The 23,044-nt window shown below is 42.6% G+C and overlaps 1 long non-coding RNA gene across 1 annotated transcript; it reads left to right on the top strand.

The window, feature by feature from the left end:
- Nucleotides 1-1,594: 1,594 nt before the first annotated feature.
- Nucleotides 1,595-23,016, top strand: LOC128327368 (uncharacterized). The gene is made up of 3 exons (XR_008308606.1): nucleotides 1,595-1,695; nucleotides 12,482-12,650; nucleotides 15,937-23,016. It is a non-coding gene; the product is annotated as an uncharacterized LOC128327368 (long non-coding RNA).
- The last annotated feature ends 28 nt before the right edge of the window (nucleotides 23,017-23,044 follow it).

The following is a 23,044-nucleotide window of genomic DNA, read 5'->3' as shown; positions in this document are numbered from 1 at the left end:
CATGACAGGAAAGAACCAAAAAAGGCAGTCTCCATATCAGGCCACCTCCCAGGACGTTCCAGCCTTGCTTGTACTTTGGCAGAAGAACCCAAGGAGACCACCTTTATATCATGAGAGCTCTGTATCAGACCTCCACCCAGGGCAATCCATCCCTGCTGATACTTCAGGGAAAGAGAATGAAGAGGCCCCCTACATAGCAGGCCTCCTCCCAAATGCAGGATCAGCAATGAGATTAGACCTTTAGCCTCCAGGCTGTTTTTCTGCAGGAGAAGAGAGAAGAAGGAAAGCCTGAAAGAGAGCACTTGTCACTGCAGATGTTACATTTGATATGACAATGAAATATCAAATAGCAATGCAGGGACCACTGCATTAGCTACACAACTCAGTGGTTGAATGCCTGTCCTTGACCATCTCTAACAGCCCTTAAAGATGGTCAAGTGTAAGGACAAGAACATGTTTGCTCTTGAGGCTCATTGTGCATGCACTGAGAAGAATCATTAGAATCAACAGAAGATGCCTTCTTAATGGGATACATTGGGCTGAGTGTTTGCACCTAGAACAACACATCACCATGGGAGTGCTGTGCCCATGAATGCAGTAATGCAAAGAGGTGATGTTTCAGACAAATGGTGCGCCTGATTCAGACAGCTCTAGGCAACAAGCTTGATATTCTGGCAATGATTCAGGAATATCATTCAATCTTCAAGGTCAGTTTCCTTTTAAAAGTGAAGAGAGAGTTTCTGTAATCCTGACACCATTATTACATTTTATTAACATTATGCTAACTGGATGGTCATACATTTATTTTCTTAAAAGGATTCAGTTTCCTGGCCAGAGTGACCAACATTTAGTCTACTAATTGTTTTAACTTAAGAGAAATAAACAGCTCCAAGAGATATGACTGTTTTGGATGCCCCTTAATAAAAATGGAACTACTTTTATAGAATTTCCTTATTTTGCCAAGACCAGATGGCTGAATTTTGAAAGCACATTTAGCAAATAGTTTCTCTCTCTCTCTCTCTCTCTTTTCTTCTGATAGAGAATAGTTCATATCTGTATCAATATATGCCAGCCCAGGGCCAACTCCAAAAGTAAATGGGATATTTGGCCCAGGGGTCAGGGAGCCAACAAATCAGCAGCTGAAAGTCCCTTGCTGTTGCCTAGCAACTAATACACATCCCTTTGCCTTGGCTCAGCAAAATTGCCAATTTAGATCTCAACATGGATATCACAAGCCACTGCACACCTAACCATGACAGTGCTGCAACGAGGCAAGAAAGGATGCATCTTGTCAAGAGAAAGGCACATCACCTGCATTCAAGGGTGGAACTTGGGGGGGCAGCCAGGGCACATGCCCTAGACGCCACTGAGGAGGGGGCACCACACCAGTTCCTGCCACCCCCCACCCCATTGCCCACCAGCCCTGCCCCAGGGCCCCTCAGCCACTTGCCATCCTGCTTGCCTTGCCCTCCGGCTCTGGCCTAGGATCCGAGCAGCCTGCAAACTGCAGAGAGCTCTTCTTCTCTCCCCGCCTCTCAGCTGATTGGCAGGTGGGCGGGGCTTTCAGAGAGGCCTCCGTGTAGGCCTCCCTGAAGCCTGAACTTGGCATTCCCCCGCAAGCCAGGAAGGAGGCAGGATGGAAGAGTTCTCTGCAGCAGACTCTCTGCCCAGCCCATCCAACACAGCTTTTGCAAGGTAGACTGTGAATTCCTTTTTGTGGTTACCCTCCCCCCACCCCAGGTATATAGGGATCTGCTTGCCATAGGGCTTTGATGGCGGGGGGGAGACTGAGAAGTCTCTGAATATTTAATTTAAAACAGATTGAAAAATTTCTGGCTTTAAATTTCTGGCTTTTTACTATCTAAAAAGGCCTGTTGCTTGTTTCATGGCAGAAAATTACAAAAACTTCTGGAACAAACAATATTAGATTCATTCATTCATGTATAAATGCACTTATGTTCAAGTTGTTTTGCAACCCAGAAGGTCTGAGTGAGAACTGTGAAGCATGTGTTGTGCTTTTATTTTATTTTATTTTTCTTGTGTGTGAACTGCTCTCCAATAACTCACAGGACTTCAGGGTACATCTGGCCAACATGTGAATGCAGAACCTCCATTCCAGAGGAGATGTGTGTTAAAGGGCTTTAAAAGCCTCGTGTGAAAAATCTCCTGGAACCAAACTTTACTGAATTTGTTCAAGAATTCTGAGAAAACAAACATAGGCTCACCCTGCATGGTTGAAAGTCTCCTTTGCTAATCTGCAGCGAGGGGGCCATTTTAATAATTAGTGTTTCTGGTGTGTTCTAGGCATTAAAAGTAGCACAAATATATAGTACTCAATGTATATCACTATATATTGTGACGTGTGCGTGTGTGTATTCAGTGAAATGTATTTCCGGGCAGCATACTTATTTTGAAATATCAGACTTAAATCCTTGGGGGCCTGGGGTGTGTGGAGGCCCTGGACATTGAGGGGCTGGTGGCCCATTTTAAAATCTCATCTTGGCCCATTCCAACCTTGCTATGCCCCCGGCAGTCACTACACATGGGTTTCTGCACAACACCTGCACAGAAGAAACTTCCATGTAGAAAATGTGTCTCTTGTAAACTGACCTTGAATTTTCCATCCATGACTGGGATATCTGAGATTTAGAATCAATAATAAAAGAACAGCACACTGCTTGTGATGGGAAGGGGCAAATTACAATGATTTCTTAGTTGGGCAGGGGCTTGTTTTGGCCCTGGCAGAACTTGGCTGTCTGCTCCTGTTGAAAATTCCTCTGTCTAGTGTGGCAAACTAATGTATTCTCCTCCCTCTTGGTGTCAAAGTAAGCACTAGTGTGGTGAATGCACATATACCCCATCATGAGCCTACGGTCATCATAAGACAAAGGCTGGCAGGAATCATTCACTGGTTTATAGACACACACACACACCCCACCACCACCTTCTTCCCCTATTTTGCTAGTGGCTATTTGGGCAGGTGATCCTCTAGTCTAGGACAAAGTCATGTTTTTTAAAAAGCATGAGACAGAGAAAATGACACTTGGAATCCTCACATAACTCCTGACTGTTGTTCTAAGTCTTTTACAGAGATGGCTCATGTTTTCAGGTTTTGATCAACAACCATGCCTAGATGGTACAGTGTTCCTTTTAACAGGGATTTCCAGATATTGTTGACTACAAGTCCCATCATTCCTGTTTGGACAAGGGCGCAATTTCAGTGCTTGCCCTAGGCGCTATTTCCCCTAGATACACCTCTGTCATCTTACCTTTATGGATAGTTTTAACTCCTGTTGGAAATTGTCAATTTTTTGTAAACTAAGCCTTTATGGCTTTACCTTAGATGTCCTGCTGAAGGTGGGATTCATCCGTGCGAGATTGGCACTAAAACAACAGATAATATGATATGGAGGCACAAATTGATCAGTCTTTAATCCCCAAGGAAGTTTGGGGGGGACTATAGCCCTATAATAACAAACCTGCAAGTTATTTAGATAAACTTACAATTGCTAAATATTGCAGGATGTTCATGTTGGCCTGATTTCATGTATTACCTTAGGCTGATTTGGAGAGTAGGTTCAGAAAGATTCCTATAGAACAGAGACTGTGCCTGTGTGACTCTGGAGATTGAGAATTGATTTTTCACTTTTTACTTTACTGTTCCCTTTACAGGGACTTTCATCAATATTTTATTGCTCTGCTATTGGTCGATTATCCAGGGCATACAGGCATATTTTATGTTAATTACATGCTTTCTGATCAGACGAAGGAGACAACGACTAATGTCGCAAAGTTCTGTGTGTTGGCTAGGAAAGTTAAGCATCAGATAGTAGACCAGTTCGTGTAACTTGGGGTTTATTTGTTATGCTGAGACGTTATACCAAACTACTGTAAGCACTGTTGATTCTTATTTGTACATATGTTTTGAATTCTGGTCTTTGACCGTAAATAAACTTGACTTGACTAGTTTGTTCCTTTTTTGGGCCTTGGAGCAATGATAAGAACAGCCCTGCTGGATCAGGCCCAAGGCTTATCTAGTCCAGAATCCTGCTTCCCACAGTGGATCACCAGATGCCTCTGGGAAGCCCACAGGAAAGAAATGAAGGTATGCCCTCTCTCCTGCTTTTGCTCCCCTGCCACTGGGATTCAGAGGCATTCTGCCTCTGAGCCTAGAGGTAGGCTATAGCCTTCAAGACCAGCAGCCACTGATAGACCAGTCCTGTCTAAGCCCCTTTTAAAGCCATCCAAGCTGGTGATAAGAACATAATAACAACCTTGCCCAAGGACCACTGACTGCAGTATACAGCACACACGACAGGAGGGTGGCTTCACATTGCAGGCTAGCTTTGAATCAGCTCTGCTGTTTCCTTTCAATGCTGTATTTCAAAATGGTTATTGTTATTTATAATGAGGTAGCATAATAAAAAACATAATAAATAAATACAAACATACATACATACATACATAAGAGTAACAGACTAAGTTACTCATAAGAAGCACTGCTAAAATCAATTTAGTCATCATGATTAACTTAAGTCCCATTAATTTCAGTGGGACTTAGTTATGACTAAGTTAGTCTGGATGCTACCCATGAATTTATTTATTTATTTATTTATGTTTACATTTATATCCCGCTCTTCCTCCAAGGAGCCCAGAGTGCTGTACTACATACTTGAGTTTTTCCTCACAACAACCCTGTGAAGTAGGTTAGACTGAGAGAGAAGTGACTGGCCCAGAGTCACCCAGCTAGTATCATGGCTGAATGGGGATTTGAACTCGGGTCTCCCCAGTCCTAGTCCAGCACTCTGACCACTACACCACGCTGGCAACTTGCTTAGAAAGTCAGTATATAAATATATTAAATAAATATATTTAATACATTACACGATCTTCTAATAAAGTACTGTTAATGTTCTGATGGATGTAATATGTCCTTTTATTAACGTCCTAAAATCTGTTCCTTATTCTGAAGCCTTTAAGTGACAAGCCTACTCATACTGCCTACCAACTAGGGATGTGCGAATCAGCTCAAGGTTGAGCCAGTTCGCCATTGAACCAGGCCTGTTCAATTGCTCGCCCTCGAGCCAAACAGGGCCCTGTTTGGTTCAGTTTCTTCTTCTTCTTACATTTAGGACTCTCGAGCCGGTTCGAACTCAAGAGGAGTCGGAGCATGTTCGAGGGTGTGAAAAACTGAACATGCCTGAGCTTGGTCAGGACTCGAGTCCAGTCCAGACCTGAACTGAACCAGGCAAATCGGGTTTTTGCACACCCCTACTGCCAACTGCAGGAGTGGATGCTATACACCCTTTCTGCATGCAGAAGAGGACTCTGAGGCCTGAGCACTGGCTATATCAACTATATCAGCTGAGCACTCACTAGGTACCAGCCTCTAGCAAGGAGGTTCTTGGCCCCAGAATCTGAAAGTAATTAAATTAAGCAACATTTGAGCATGTGCCAACAGACTGAACATTTTCACTATGCTACTAAAGGGTTAAAATAAGCAACATCTTGAGCATGTGACAAATCGGGGTGTGTGCAGAACCGTTTCTTGTGGTTTGGTTTGAATTTGAGCCAAATTTGAACTGAACTGCTGGTCCAGTTGGACCGGCTGCCATTTCAGTTTGATTGGTTGAACCAGGCTGAACCCAGTAAAACTCTGGTTCAACTCAGTTTGAGGGCTATGTCACACCCCACACGAATGGCTTCCATGCATAGACGGAGGCCAGTCAATGTTAGAGCCTCTCCACAGAGGCGGGTTGCTGGGGACTGCCAGCAGCTGGGGAGTGTCAGGGGCCTTCTAGGAGTGGCAGTATGGCTGCCACTAGACAGGTAAGTCTCTTTAGAAGCCTTTTTAAGGATTCCCCCACGCGAGGAATTCCCCCAATTCCTCGCCTGATTCCCCTTTACAAGCATAGCCTCCTTGAACAGCTGAACCAGTTTGACCCAGTCCACCACAGCCTGGGCTCAGTTCAGTTCCATCACAGACCAAACCACCTCTGGTTCCATCTGTGATCCAACCGCTGAGCCAGCCTGGTTCAAGGTGAACCGGTTCACCCCGAACCAGTTTGTGCACACCCCTAGTGACAGCACAGCACTGGGGTTTGTCTCTGCTTAATCCAAAAGCAGAAACAGAATCTCTCAAGGTTCAGTAGAAAGTTTTAATGATTAAAAAAAAAAAAAAAAAACTTAAGAGAAGTTTTGTTTTTGTTTCCAGTTTATCTGGGGCTTCTGGGTTTTATTTTTGTTGCAGTTTTAATTTTGCCTCCTTAGTCAAGCCAGCCATACAGATGATGCAAAAGAGCAGTTAATCTAGCTTCAATTACAAAAATGATAAAATAAAATAAAATAAAATCCAGCACAATGGGATCAGGGTTCTTTATACAAATAGGAAGAAGCAGCAGCAAAGATTTATATAACAAACTGACCAGATATGAATTTGATGGTGTCACTATGCATAATGCTTACCTGAAATTGTGAGGCAAGCATTACAGCCTCCCAATTTTTTCATTAGGTGAGATTAAAATCCCTCCCTCCAAGCTATATAACTGGCCTGCTTCTCTAGCAGCAACACTTAGGATGGGGGAGGGAGATCTCTCTCGGTCCCTTCCCCTCTGGCGCCTAACACACTGCTGCATCTAGTGTGGCAGACAAAATAGAACCTAGTGGGGCCCTATAATGCTCTCTGAACTCAGATTGCCAAATAAATAAGAATGGAAACACTGGAGTCCAATGCCTTCAACTCCTGTCCCTGCCAGGTGATCCAGGAGGATACTTTAGTCAATGGTACTGAAAACTACTAAGAGGTCCAGAAGAATCAGCAGGGTCCGACTCTCTCTGTCTTCCTGCCAAGGTTGCCAACCAGGCCAATCAAGACTGTGCAAAATCGGATCAATAAAATCTGACATTTTCCAATTTTACCATAATTGGAGGGGTTCTGAGAGAGTCCAGTTGTTTTAATTATTGCAGTTGGGGAGGGGGGCCCATCTTCTGCCCTCTGACTGCCCACCTGCCTGTCCGCCCATGCATATATATATATATATATATATATATATATATATTAAAAAGTTTTTCATTCACTCACAAGCAGCTGATTTCCAGATTTCTCCTGTGATTCTCTGGTGTGAGGTAACTTCCCCTTAGATTCTCTGATGTTACCTCACTTCCTCTGCGACTCTCTGGCGGATATAATTTTTCTTCTGGGTTCACAGTGAATATCTGTATTCTATGATTATTTTGAAAAAAATAGTTTAAGGTTGGTCCAACACTGACCCTGATCCAATCCCAATCCCAACTCCAATCCCAATCCATTCCTGACCCCAAAACTAAGAAGGGTCCAAAGGACCCCGAACCAACATTTTGGGAGTTGGATTATGTCAGATCAGACTCAATCCCAACTTTTGTGTCCATATTCAGACCTATCAAAAGTTTTACTGAAATGCATCTAGATAATTCACTTCAACCACAGATGTCTGGAGTTGGGCTGCTATCACCCACACAAACTCCATGCTTGGAAGTTATGCTACCTGAGATTTAGCATCTCTTGTATTGTCTGACTTCTCCCAATGTGCATTCAATTTTCTAGGAAACTAGGCAAGATGCCTGTCCAGTCCTAAGACCATTGGGGTGAGTGCATGTGCACGTGTGCGCATGCATGTGTGCATTTGTGTGTGTGTACATGCACAAAAAATGTGTGTTCATCATTCTACATAAGATTCTCATCCACTTTAACTCCCGTGAGACACAGAGATAGAGAGAAGGAAAAGTAGTTATGTTTCTGGAGCATCCAGAAAGATTAGTGTGTAAAGGAGTGAACATCTGTTTCCTTTCATCACTGCATTAAAGATGGCTTTCTCTCTGAAGAAGATTGCAACCCATATGTAGTATGAACTTCAGCTTGGAACAGCTGGACATTGGCATGCATGCTGGCAAGCAAAAATGTAATGGGAAGATTATTTTTCTCCTTTTTAAAAAGTGCTTGAGTGCAATTGCCTTGTCAATCTGCTTTACTGCCTTCTTTCCTGAAAACAAATCAAGCAGAAATGAGTTGTGATTCGTTAGGGTAATCCTTCACTGGCTTCAGTATACATTTTACTTTCTTCTTCCAGTATTCTGTAGCAATACATCTATCTGACTTAAAATGAATACCATCTCAGCCAGTTTTCCTAAAGCTTCAGCAGCAGAGGCACACTCTTCTGAATGAAAATGCAAGTGACAATTCACTCAAACAGGAGAGTAAGAACTAGCTGCCCTCAGAAGTGCTTGGGGAGGGGTGCTGAAATGTTTGCTCATTTTGTTTGCATATTTTTTAGGAGATGTATACCTCTCCCTCCCCCGTGTTTCTGTGTGACTTTTTTCCCCCTGGGCATAGCTCCACTGGAAGATCCATGATTGGATTGCCTATTATTTTCTATCAGTTTAATTGCAGTTTCTGGGGACAGGGTGGAAGCCATTCAGCACCACAGCATTGATGGAGAGTTGCTTAACTCTTTCTCTCTGTACTATTTTCTCAATTAAAATTGACACAGATACACCTGAACTTCTTGGTGCTCCATGGGACAAATAGCAACATCAGGGGGTAATTTTTATTGGGAAAAGAGTGCAAAAAGAGTTAAACTTTTTATTTTATTTTACATTTTCTATCCCACTCTTCCTCCAAGGAGCCCAAGGAGTACTCCCCCAAGAAGTACTACATACTTAGGTTTCTCCTCACAACAACTCTGTGAATTAGGTTAGGCTGAGAGAGAAGTGACTGGCCCACAGTCACCCAGCAAGTATCATGGCTGAATGAGGATTTGAACTTGGGTCTCCCGGTCCTAGTCCAGCACTCTAGCCACTACACCACGCTAGGTATATGGTTCCAAACTGAACTGGGAGCCCAACAGCTTCATTTATCTTTTTTCTTTTTCTTTTTCTTTTTGTTGTTGTTGTTTGTTCTGTGTGTTCACAGATCTTCCCTCAACTTATCTGGTTGGGCCCCCCAAAAATGAATTCAAAAAATGGAACATAAACATGAAAATCCATTGACTTACATTCAGGTGGCTTTGAAAAATAACAATGTATGTTAGGAATTAGTTTAATTTTGCTTCTTGGTTTCTAGACATTTAGAATTGTTTTGAAACATTTTGAAACAAACTTGAGACATTTTGAGTTGTTTTGTCAAAACGACCAGTTCGACCGTCGTTTCAACAAAACGTTTTGACCATTTTGCATTTCATTTCAAGCATGAAACAAAATGTGAAATCTGTTTTGTGCACATCCCTAATAAGAACAGCCCTCCTGGATCAGGCCCAAGGATCCTGTTTCCCGCAGTGGCCAACCAGGTGCCTCTGAGAAGCCCATGGGCAAGAGGTGAGGGCATGCCCTCTCTCCTGCTGTTGAGCCCCTGCAACTGGTATTGAGAGGCATCTCACCTATAACCATTAAACTAGTAGCCACTGGTAGACCTGTCCTCCATGAATTTGCCCAAGCCCCTTTTAAAGCCATCCAAGCTAGTGGCCATCACCACATCCCATGGCAGAGAATTCAATAGATTAATTATGTGCTGTGTGAAAAGGTACTTCCTTTTGTTGGTCCTAAATTTCCTGCCCTAATGTCCTAATATGGTATTATTTGATGGCTCCAGAAGCCAAGGGTTCAATCCTGTAGCTTTAATTGTTGTGTTAAAAAGGGACGTTTCAACAAAAGCAGTTTTCTTCTCACTCCTGTAGCTTTGCTAAATCTGAAAAAATAGTAATTTCTAACATATAAGAAGAGAAAAGCAGCGCTGCCTTCCTCCAGCATGCAACAGCTTTGCCTGTCTCTCTGCTTGTTCTTTTCAGCATAGAGCACAAAGATTTCTTTGATGTGCTGATCAAATAATCTGGAGAGCACCAGGAAACCATGTCAACACTAAGCAGCACAGGCTCTCCCACTGGGGCTGTTGCTGAGCTTGGGAATTCTTCACCAGCACAAGGCAAGCATTACAATGCCCAGGTGTGCACTGCACAAAACGGCGAATAAAACATCAAGAAGGCTATGGTGACACTATGCTATCTATTCTACGGATGTGGTCACCAATTCAGAGGCCATTTATCAGGCTATCGTTCCAATTAGGGAACACAAGTGGGGCAATTTCAGAAAGCAGGGAGCAGATGCTGATGGGTACACAAGGAATGATCTAATTAGGCCTGGGTGAGCCAGTTTCGCTAGATTTTAACTCAGGCTGAATCTCCACATTCATTTGGCAGAATGAGGATGGAAAGAAAATATGAGAGGCTAACTTGCTAGTTATTATTATGATTAAAATTAGCCACCAAGGTGAAGCTAATTTAAAAAGACTGCTGCAGTGGGGGAGATGTCTACTATTACCACAACTAATATTTATATACCGCTCTTCAACCAAAGCTCTCAAAGCGGTTTACATAGAGAAATAAAAATAAATAAATAAAGATGGATCCCTATCCCCAAAGGGCTCACAATCTAAAAAGAAAGCTAAGGCAGATACCAGCAACAGCCACTGGAGAGTTGCTATGCTGGGGTTGGATAGGGCCTGTTGCTCTCCCCCTGCTAAATATAAGAGAATCGCCTCTTTAAAAGGTGTCTCTTTGCTCAGTTTGCAGCGGGGTCAAAACAGAACTCATCCATGTCTGGTCTACAGCTGGAGCAAAATTAGGACGGTTGCAGGGGCATAACTACTATGAGGCAAGGGGAGGCGGCTGCCTGGGGGCCCCCACGCCTCAAGGCCGCCCCCCCCAGAGGCAAGTTACATGACTATATATTGTGAAGTGTGTGTGTATCAGCAAGGGGCCCATTTTAAAATTTTGTCTCTGGGCCCACTCCAGCCTCGTTACGCCCCTGGATGGTTGTGTCCTGTCACAGTAGAGTAGACTGCACAGACAGCAGGTAGAGGACACCATTTTTGAGTGTTTTTCCCACATAAAAAATCTCCTTGCAAGAAGGTTGGTTGCTTACTCTACAACTCAGAATCCCACCAAACATATGAGGTGGCCTTTTTATTTCAGATACCAAACAGGGTCCTCTTCCCTCCCCCCAATTTCATGTGCAGCTTTACAAGAGTGTATCTTTCATGCTCCTTTACATTGGAACATAGGAAGCTGCCATATACCGAGTCAGACCATTGGTATATCTAGCTCAGTATTGTCTTCCCAGACTGGCAGTGGCTTCTCCAAGTTTGCAGGCACTCTCAGCCCTATCGTGGAGATGCTGCCAGGAGGGAAATTGGAACCTAGATGCTCTTCCCAGAGAGGCTCCATCCATTAAGGGGAATATCTTGCAGTGCTCACACATCAAGTCTCCTATTCATATGCAAGCAGGGCAGACCCTGCAGCGCCCAGAGTTGTTGTACACCGCCCAGAGCCTTTGGATGGGTTGGTTTATAAAAGTAATAAAATAAATAATAAATAATAGCTAAGGGGACAAGTCATGCTTGCTACCACAAGACCAGCTCTCCTCTGTCAGGTGTGTTTTGCCTGTATGCACTAGACCCTCCTCAAAAGTCTCCCTTCCAGGACAGGACAGGTTAGGACAGCCTCCATATACTTCCAGGTCCACTTTGTAATCTTGTCTATGTATATCTTTTGAATATGTGTTTGTGCTGTGCTGAGATTTATGCATTTCTTCACTCAGATGTCCTTAACCAGAACTCTTTCCCCTTAGCCTCAAATGGATGCTGACATGCCCCTTGGAGGTAATTAATCACGAAGCAAAGCTTATGTTCCCCAGAGCTAATGCCATCCCCTCATTTTCCAGACGAGTTGAAAAGATTTTTTTAAAGGTTGAGGGGAATCATAATTGATTCAGGTAATTGTATTTTTCCCCCATTTGTCATGGTAGCGGGGGAATGTTCCAGCGCCACTGACTGGAAAGGATTCGGTGTACATCCTTCCATGTGGCTTGTAATGTGCACTGCAGCTGTCCATCTTTAGTCCCATCTGCTGGAGATTTTGCTCATCTTGCCTTAAAAAAATGTTTGGGTTTTTTAAAAAAATGAATGAATGCAGTGCTCAGGAAAGGGAGTGGGCAGAGTGCATTGTGGGAATGTGCTGTGTGAGCTTCCCCCTTCATGAACACACACAGGCAATCAGAGAGAGAGAGAGAGAGAGAGAATTTGTAATCCCAGATTGAAATGTCCTTTGATTCCTAGGTAAGTTTCTGCCAAATATTTTGCAACAGAGTACTGAAAAGCCGATCTTACTATATAACAGATATCTCATTGCATCTCTTTTCCCCTTCCCCATTATTCAAGTATCAAGCTGCTAACTATATTGCTAATCAATTCAGCTCCCTTCTATCCAGCATGTCCTCTAAATACTAGGCTGTCAACCAATTATATTTAAATGAATTTGCACATCACCAAAACCTTACTGCAGGTGCTTTTTCTGGAGGTATTGAAGATAGTGAATAATCTGCAATTTAATTAACAAGCTATTGCTTACTGACAGAAGGGAAAACTAGCTTTAATATTTTCCTTTTCATGCCCTAGTACAGTGAATACATCAGACAGAAATGATTAACTGGATGTTAGTGGACCTAGCTGCCATGGAAGGAGTAGTATATAAAAATCAAGCGATGGAAGAGAACTACAAAGAAATATGGATATACAGTTTGTGGGAATATGCTGAGCACAGAAAGAAGACTTTACTGAGCATTATGTGGGTGTTCTTCTACCCTTCTCTCCCTCTTTATATTTCACCTCCCCAACCCAATGCAGGCTTTCCTGCATGTTTATTATATGTATGTAAGCATAATTCTAGCTGAATGTATGAAACGCTCAGACAAAATCTAAAGTTTTGATCAGGAGGAACCTTCGTGAGAGTGACCAGGGTTATGTGGAAGGAAAGGAAATTGCCAGATCAAATTTAGAGAGGAGCGTTGGTCTTGTGGTAGCAAGCATGACTTGCCCCATTAGCTAAGCAGGATTCACCCTGGTTGCATTTGAATGGGAGACCACATGTGAGCACTGTAAGATATTCCCCTCAGGGGATGGAGCCACTCTGGGAAGAGCAGGTTTCAAATTCCCTCTCTGCCTTCTCCATAATAGGGCTGAGAGAGATTCCTGCCTGCAACCTTGGAGAAGCCACTGCCAGTCTGTGAAGACAATACTGAGCTAGATAGACCAATGGTCTGACTCAGTATACAGCAGCTTCCTATGTTCCTAAATTCCTGAACTGAGCAGGCTATAGGACTAGAAGTCTGTATGATGTATGAAGAACTGTATGATTCTGTGGAAGGGAGCAGATGAAAAATTAAATAAGAGTGGGGAAAATGAACATATAAGTTGGGGGGTCCCCCCCTCCATCATCTTTTAGCCATTGTACTGGAATTGAACTCTTTGTGAAGAGGGGAAGGGGGAATAAATTCCAAATTGGAGTTGTGATCCATGCAGTATAGTACAAGGCGTGAGGAAAAGGCTGCACAGATATTTGACCTCAAAGTACCGTATTCATCAGATGAGAGGAAAAATAGAAAGGGACTAAGAGAGAAGCCACTAGCAGTGCCTCATATTGACAAGAGTTTCTCAAGGTGAATTGCCTCCTCTGGGAAGGGCAGAACTAGCTTTCTGTCTTTAGTTAAGAAGTCTGATGATTCCTCAAATGAAGCCTGATGGCAAGGATGCAGAAATCACTGCACAAATCAAGGAAGAAACGTTATATAATGACAATTCTAATGATGTGACGTTTCCTTCTTTGCATGGGCTATGTTTGCATTGTGATTTTATTAAACTAGGCCAGTGTGATTTGTTAATGCTATCAGAATCTCTATTTATACTGGTGGGAAATATGTTAAAACCAGGACTTTAACCAATTAAAGAATTGCGGCTGATTAATCACTTTATTTAAACCAATAAATTAACTGGTTAGATGTAAATTAATGTACATTTTACCCAAAGCATAATATCAATGTATTTCTGAGATACTGAAGCAGATGTGAGAGGAGGGCACAAGGGCAGCCCATCATTCTTAGAAATACCTTCTCAAAATTTTGTTTTTAGTGTCTTTATGGCATTTCTATACTGCTTTTCTACCAAAAGTGTACACAAGGCAGCCTTTTCATTCCCTGTTTACAGCAACACACCAGAACACAATTATTCCCCCTCAGACACTGTGTGTGGCAGAGGGTGGGGGGTGGGGGGTGAGAGTGCACACAGGAAGGCATACATACTCTTGGATACCTTATTACTTGAGGTATGTAGTGGAGGTGATGGATGCATACCTGTTCAACTAAGGGAGGGAAAAGGCAGCCTGCTTTTCTATGAAACACCAGGCCACAGACTTCATTGTCCTGTATCCTCTTCAACTTTTATCTTTTGTTATACTATGGGGTGTTTTCTTTTTTAATTCTTATGCATCTTATACATGGTACATGATTTGTTGATGGTGCTTTAGATAGTCTGTTCCTTGCTGGTTATTCTGCTCTAGACATGACATATATGCCCTTATTGCATCCCAAATGGTAACCCTGATTATGTAACAGGGCATGCCATATATACCTTTTCAGGGACTGTTTATGAATAGAAACTCCGAACCCAACCAATGAAACTTGCTTAGACAATAGCTTATCATGGGATAACAATCCCTGAAGTCCAACCTGTGATTGATTTACATGTAGCAAGAATGAACGGAAAGATTTGTCATTCCCTGGGAAGTTCAGAAGTTGTTGACATGCTTCTCCTTCATCCCAGGATAATTGACTGTGTAAATATTAGAAGGGCTACAATCTCTAGTTGATGGTGGAGTTCTCAGTTCCATGGGGGGGAGTGGGAATATGAATGACCTCAGTGAAGATGTGTGGCTGAAACACTTTGAAATTTCTCTCTTGCATAGGCAGGTCCACAACAAAGATGACAACCTTTGAACCTTGATTGTGTAAACAAGCTTATATTTTTCAGAGATGTGAATTTGCATGTCTCCTCCTTTCTAGCTTCCATTTTGTCATACATCTACCTTATTCATAAAATGAAGTACATGCAACCGCATTGGTCACCGATTTCATCCCTTGTTAGCCTTTGCCTTTATTTCATCGCCTTCCCTCATTCTCCCCCTCCCCCCAGCCTGGCAAAATATAACTCGGAGCTGGGACCCTTTCCCCCCTTTTTTTCTTTTTGCTTCTGTTACAAGAGAAGTGCAGGGGCTATAACTGCTAGCAATTAATAATTAAGAAACCATTTTGAGGGAAACTTGGAATTTTTTTTATTAAATTAAGAGAGAATGACAAAAAAGGCAGAAAAAGTACAGGCAATACATATTTTGCAAAGACCAATATTGACATAAAATGGAAAAGGAAATGTACTATTGAGTCAAATTAAGACTAACCTTCTGGTTAGTGCATAAAATTATCACTTTTTTCCTGGCTCAGCTGCTTTGCCTTTTACAGCAGCTTGGTCAACAGAAAAGGTGAAAAGCAGACAACACTCTGATCATCACTTCTTTCTCCACCGGCAAAACCTGCAGCTTAATATCTGCATGTCAGGCTGTTAAATATACAGGAGCAGGACCTCAGAAAGAGGACAACCCAGTAACCTGTATGGATGACAATTGTATGCCAAGATTTGAAACAGTAATTCCATCTATTTTATTTTCCTAGCAGAAAACCCCCCAGTAGAAATCAGAAATAACTCTAATTAAAATCCTGTCCTAATGTTATGTTGAGCATGCCTACAGTTGTGTGTACACATGTTCATGTTGTTATATCAATGACTGCACCTGCGTTCACTGAAGGATACATGTCCCTCAAATACATGGTACAGGTAGGAAATGTACTACTGTAAGTCTGTTGAACTTAACGAGGGAATAACTATATGTGTGTACATGAGTACACATGAGTACACAGATTATATGTGTGTTAAACATAACTTGTGAATAGGGCTTTAGTATAACCTGATTGTATCCATGTGAATGATTTTCTCGTTCTTCTTTTTTTCTTCCTTCCTTCCAACAGCAGCAATATTTGATGAAAGCCAACAAGATAGAAACAACCTGCAAGACACTTCCAAAAGAACCTTGTTCGAAAGTCTATGTTGTGCTTGGCTACATCTGGCAGTGAGTTAAAAGTATGTGCTGGAGTGTCACAGCACCACAGTACTTTGTTAGCTTTGAACCCAGAACTGCTTTGAACCCAGAACTGAAAAATATTCCTAGTAGAAATTGTATTCCAAGAAAACCCAAACTAAGGAATCCTGTTGATGAAGATAAATGTGCTTGCTTAGAGAGGAAAGGAAAGAAATTGCTGGAGAAACACCAATTGCTTTATCAAGAGAAAAGCATTCCAGTTACGCATTCTAAAAAGTGTGTAAGGATAAAGAAAGGCATATTCAACTTCTCACCAATTCCATCCCCAGAATCTATATTGGAATGTGTTAAAGGGAGACCTGATGTGTGAGCACTGTAAGATATTCCCCTCAGGGGATGGAGCCGCTCTGGGAAGAGCAGAAGGTTTCAAGTTCCCTCCCTGGCTTCAAGATAGGGCTGAGAGAGATTCCTGCCATGCCTACAACCCTGGAGAAGCCACTGCCAGTCTGTGAAGACGTTACTGAGCTAGATGGACCAATGGTCTGACTCAGTATATGGCAGTTTCCTATGTTTCCTAAAGAATGTGGCGGTGGTGGTGAAATGTTCGGCAGTGCTTAGTTTCGCTTCTGTAGTGTCCTAGAGGGCAAAGCAGGAAGAAGGATCTCAAGTTCTGGACAGTCAGTGTGACAGAGTACTGGATTGGCATCAGGGAGACCTGGGTTCAAATACCTTCTCAGCCATGAAACTCATTGGGTGACTTTGGCCATGTCACTAGCTCTCAGCTTAACCTACCTCCTTAGGTTGTTGTGTGAGTACCATGGGCAATATCCATATGATACATCATTTCAATGTATCATCATGAGTTTCTTGGAGGAAGGGAAACAGAAATATAATAGATTTTAAAAATTCTGAACTACTTGGATGCTAAAGGGGCATGAGAAGAAGAAGAAGAAGGAAGGGAAGAATGAGGAGGCAACTTTGAAGGGAGACAGGCCAAGGGATGGAAGGGGCTGGGAAACTAAACACATGAGACATTTCAGAGAAATTAAGTGCAGACATATAGTATATCCTGAAGGGTGTATATGTCTTTGAGTACAAATGCCTTGTGTTGATTGTGCTGAGAATCCATGGATCAACCAAGATTCACCCACCCCATCAGTGCTTGGCGCTTTGGCACTTAAGGCATTCATTGGATAGGTATAACCCAGCTCCCTTCCTCTTCTTTGAATTTAAGTTCCCCCTAAGCTTAGAGCAGCAGTGAAAACTGCAAGCAGAATGCCTCTCCAGTGTCTAAACCCTGGAAGAGAGTTAAGGCCTGTCCAAACATGCATTGCTATTGATGGCTGCAACATCAAGTGATGACTTACATTTATGTATCAGGCAATCACAGATGTAATGAGTTGGATGGAGTAATCATTTCACCTTCACATCACCTCAGACACTTCAGGCTTTTTTAGTTGAGTCAGTTCACATATTTGTCAAGTGTAGAGGAATGACGTGATGTGCATGCATGTGTGAAGCAGTGCTTAGACATCTCTTTCTTGACTTGAGGGGGGGCCTTGCTATGACATGACTGGATAGCAGCTGATCTAAATGATTACACTGGCTGACATGATGTGCAACAATACATTGACTTAAGAAGGGCTACAAGTCCACAGGGAGCCTCTAGCGGCCCTGTGGTAATGGTCCGTTGCACAGCCAAATGATTTTTGCTCTCCTCCCCTCCCTTCAAAAGCATAAATATGTTATTGAGGGTTGTGCAATGGAAAGGGTTTTTTGGAGGAATGGAAGAGGAGCAAAAAACACTTCCCCCTCTGCACCCTCTCGGCTGTGCAATGGGCCGTCACTGCAGCAACACTAGGGGCTGCCTGTAGACCCACTGCCCTTCTTAAACCAAGGCACTACTGCACATCATGTTGGCCACCATCTCTTATTACTAACTAGGAAAATGCACATTAAAACGCACTAGCATGCTGCGGGAACCTATGGGGAGATGACACAGTCCATATATAGCTCCATATGGCATCTCTGACTGGAAGCCTAGCCACTCAATGTCAGGGTAGGTTTGGAGAACAGATATTACTGCTGCCATAAGGTCCTCAAATGTATGGATGGATGTTTTGTCATACATGCATACATTTGCATATGAATAAAGCAATAATTGGTGGGTAATCTACCATCTACTGCTTTTTGTAAGTACATATGTTAGAAATAATTCATATTTCAAATGTGTTAGCTGATTAACTGGGGAACCTTTGTAGTTGATAAAAATGACTTTAATCAATTACTGTACCTGATGAATGCCTTCTCAGAAGTAAGCCCCACTGTGTTCAATGGGCCTTACTTCCAGGCAAGTAACTGTGTGTGTATAGTCTATATAATAGCATTGCTTTTTAAATTTTCAGAATGCTTCACAAACATTTTTTCCAGTAACACTTACAAGAACCTGTAAGATAGATCATTATTCATCATCATCATCATCATCATCACCATCACCATCAACAGCAATGTCATCATCATCATCATCAAACTGAAGAATCAGGGAGGCAGGGTCCAAGGCTGAGAAAAATTATGGCTTGCCTAAGGCCATCTAGTGAGTGCATGGCTGAGCAGAGATTTGAACCTGACTTCCTGGTTCAGGGCTCATAGTCATGCAGCTCAACCTGAGCACATTTACTCAAAATCCCAACAAAATCCAAAGTGGTATTTACTTCCCAGGAAACATGGTCAGGATTGCTGCCTCAGCCACCACACTTATTTAAACTACAGCACTTTCTTGTCAAGGAACCTCACTGAGGCAAAGAGCGTCAAAAAGTGATGCAGTCTTTAATAGCTACACACCTTGGGAATGGCAGGTACATATCACATATTAAAGTGACATTACTTTAAAAGCAGATCAGTGAGGTGTCAATGAATCCCCTAAATCTGTTGTATTTGAAACAAAGATGACAACAGGTTGGCAGGTCATACACGAGAAAGAAGCTGCTTTCTCTTCCAACCGGTGTATAAAATTGCAGGAGAAAATTTAGCATGAGAGGTTAGTCTGTCTGCAACAATAAGATGGAAACTATGGCTACCGGCTGGATGTTCTAGGCCCATTTGCTATTTGTATATATGGTCTTTGGAGCACATGCATCTGCATTAGGTAGGCATCCAAATTGTTAAACATCCAGGAATACAAACACAAAATGGAGAAAGAGACATATGAGCTAGACTGCACAACATGGGAATCCCAGATCAAAGGGCTGGTATAAAGAGTTGGCTAACTTGGACATTGGCCAAGGGCCCAGGACCAATCCCTGAGCCCCTGATGGGAAAAAAAAGTGCTATCTGTGTGGCCAGGAAGAAAAATGCCAAGCCTTTTTTGCTACAACCAAGGCAAGCCTACCAAAATTGCTACGACCAAGGCAAGCCTACCAAAAATCCTTGTAGGGGCTTACTTCATGGAAGTGGTGGCAACAACTCAGAGAACTATTTTAGCATCTATACTGGTGACTATCATTTTTCATAATCTATAAAGCAATGCTGTTGTATCCAGTGATGCCATAGTGGGACACTGCAGTATGGTGGGGAAAGAAAGCAGCCACCAGCATGGCTTCCCCGCCACACCACCAAGGGGGCCCTTAGGCACTTGACCAAGCGCCTTCATGAACCCGGCACTGAATCTGAGGATGGATTAGGATGTTACAATGATGGACGTTTGACCTTTTCTCCATATGCCACTTCAACAACTTAAATCCCTACCCCTCAAAACTGCTATTAGTTGTGGAAGGCTGAAAAGACTGGTAGCCATATTATATCTGTCTTTTTAGCCAACTAAAAGGACAGATATAAGCTTATGAGATCACCTGGAAAGTAAGCTTATGAGATCACCTGGCATTCTGTCTGTGTGTGTGTGTGTGTGTGTGTGTGTGTGTCCCTGCTATCAACTTCACAATGCCTGGAACAATATGAATTAAATTGGGTACAGTTGTAGGGACACACGGGACATCCACCCCCAATTCAAGATGGCAAATGTTTTAATGTTTGAGGCACAAGAGGGCTAACTTGTGAACCGCCTAATCGATTTGAATCAAATTTGCTACAGCTGTAGTGAGTGACACATAGGAACACCTCAATGGTGTAGTTTGTAATGATGTAATATACCCCAATTCAAGATGGTGGACGCATGAATGTTTGAGGCACAAGTGGGCTAACTTGCAAGCCACCGAATTGAATAGAACCAAATCTGGAACAGTTGTACGAATACGAATAAGACAAATATTTATATACCGCTTTTCAACCAAAGTTCCCAAAGCGGTTTACATACAGAAATTAATTGTTGTAGGGACACCTCAAGGGCGTAGATTGTGGTGATGTCATCCACCCCATTTAAGATGACAGATGCATGTATGTCTGTGTTATAACTGGGCTAACTTATAAACAGTTTCTAATGATGTCATCCATCCCAGTTCAAGGTGGCAGATGCATTACACGTGTGAACGTTACACACACAAGAGGGCTAACTTGTAAATCACCTAACCTATTTGAACCAAATTGGCTACAGCTTTAGGTACACTTCAACGCCATAGTTTGTGATGATGTCATCCACTCCAATTCAAGATGATGGGCATGTGAACATTTGAGGTGTAAGTGAGAACTGATGTGCACCAAATTTGATACAGTTGTAGGCACATATAAGGACACCTCAACGGCATAGTTTATAAAAATGTAATCCACCCCAATTCAAAATGGCGGTGTATAGACGTTTAAGGCTGAAGTGAGCTAATTTATGAGGATGGTAATTATCAATTAAGATTATAGTGAAAGGAAAGTAGGCAGATTAGTTCTTACCAGAACTTGTTTTCCTTCTGCAGCAAATAAGTGTTTAGAGAACAGGTGGAGAAAGACTTGACTCAAATCTGACAGAATACAGCACAGAGCGCATATGAATATCTATGCTCAGGCAATGCATGCAGCAAAGAAGCAGTTCCTTTCTGCACGCATTGCATCCACAAGCTCACATCCAGCAGAGTTGTCCATGGTTGTGAGGGGACTAGAATGTGCCCCTCCTCCCTTGAATTGGGATTTAAAGCCATCAGTGACTCACTGTGACACATTTAATGAATGGTTTTGGATAAAATCTCTCAGATTCAAGCTGAACTGGATCCCACAGTTATTGCAGAGTCTATTGTGGAGGTGTCCAGCAACTCCTCTTGTATGGTTAGGTTAGATCAGTTTTAGTTGGTGACTTCAGAGGACATGGACAAGCTGCTTGGAGAAATTCGCCTTACCATCTGTTCTCTTGACCCTTACCCTACATGGCCTATACAATCAAGCAGGGAAGTTATTTGTCTCCAATCTTCCTTGGTTGGGCAAGGTGATTGAGAGGGTGGTGGCTTCTCAACTCCAATGAGTCTTGGAAGAAGCAGATTATTTGGACCCATTTCAAACTGGCTTTCAGATGAGTTATGGGGTGGAGACTGCCTTGGCCAGCCTGATTGGTCTCCAATTAAGGTTTGACAGTGTGTGTGTGACCCTGTTGGTCCTCTTGGACCTCTTGGTGGCTTTTGATATGATCGACCATGGTATCCTTCTGGACCGCCTGAGGGTGTTGTAAGCATGAGGCACTGCTTTGCAGTGGTTCCACTCCTCCATCTCAGGTAGATTCCAGATGGTGTTGCTTGGAGATAGTTGCTCTTTAAAGCAGGAGCGGTTGTATGGAGTTCCATAGGGCTTCCAATAGTTTTTGACATCTATGTGAAACCCCTGGGAGCGATCATGAGATTTGGTGCTGGGTGCTATCAATATGCTGATGACACCCAGATCTATTTTTCCATATCAGCTTAGTCAGGAGATGGCTTAACCAATCTAAGTGCGTGATTAGAATCGGTAATGGGCTGGATGAGGAAGAACAAACTGAAGTTGAATCCAAAGATGGAGGTTCTTGTGGGAGGCCAGAATTTAGGAAGTGGTTTAGATCTGCCTGTTCTGGATGGGGTTACAACTCCCCTGAAAGAGCTGGTATGTAGTTTGGGAGTACTTTGGGACCCAAACCTCTCCCTGATATCTCAGTTTGAGGCAGTGGCTAGAAATGCTTTTTATCATTTCTAATATAATGATACGCCATCTAAGTCCATTTCTCGAGACAAATGACCTTCAAACAGTGGTGCCTATGCTGGTAACATCCAGGCTTGACTATTGCAATGTGCCCTACATTGTAGGATTCCTTTGTACATATATTAAGATCATTGGGGGAGGTCCAGTACTGCTCACTTGGTGGCAATTCAGAAACAGGCCTTCTCTATGGTTGCCCTGAGGCTCCTTAAGACACTCTCAAATAAAATCAGGGTCTTCCCATATCTGGCTGTTTTTAAATAACTTTTTTGGGGGAAACACCTCTTTTATCAGGCTTTTTAGTGTATGATGTTTTAAAATTTTATTTATGGCCATTTTAATCTGTTTATATGATTTTTAGGTTTTAGTTGTTTGATTGGATTGTAAACCACCTTGAGATTTTATATAGAGTGGTATATATAGTTTTACCCTGGTGGCGCAGTGGTAAAACTGCCGCCCTGTAACCAGAAGGTTACAAGTTCGATCCTGACCAGGGGCTCAAGGTTGACTCAGCCTTCCATCCTTCCGAGGTCGGTAAAATGAGTACCCAGAATGTTGGGGGCAATATGCTAAAAATCATTGTAAACCGCTTAGAGAGCTTCGGCTATAGAGCGGTATATAAATGTAAGTGCTATTGCTATTGCTAAGTGCTAATAAGCAAATACATAAATAAAAATAGTAGCAGCATCAGAGTGTATGATTTAAACTGGGGAAATTGTGTGGGCAGAAATAATTTGCCTCCCTCTCCCACCAGCTTGGCTGCTTTTAGTGAAAGTAAAATATACCAGATCTCTTCATAATGGATCAGTGTTGTTTGGTCGTAAGATCCCAGGTGTCAGTGCATTTCTCCACATATGCCTCCAATTTCATGTGCTGAAACGGTGAGGTATATCCTCTCTCAAATCATCTTGACTGAATTCAAATATATTGTTTGGTGAATT

This window comes from Hemicordylus capensis, chromosome 5 (genome assembly GCF_027244095.1).
Source record: "Hemicordylus capensis ecotype Gifberg chromosome 5, rHemCap1.1.pri, whole genome shotgun sequence".
Taxonomy (NCBI): domain Eukaryota; kingdom Metazoa; phylum Chordata; class Lepidosauria; order Squamata; family Cordylidae; genus Hemicordylus; species Hemicordylus capensis.
The sequence above is the reverse complement of the archived record's forward strand: the minus strand, read 5'-3'. Positions and strand labels throughout refer to the sequence as shown.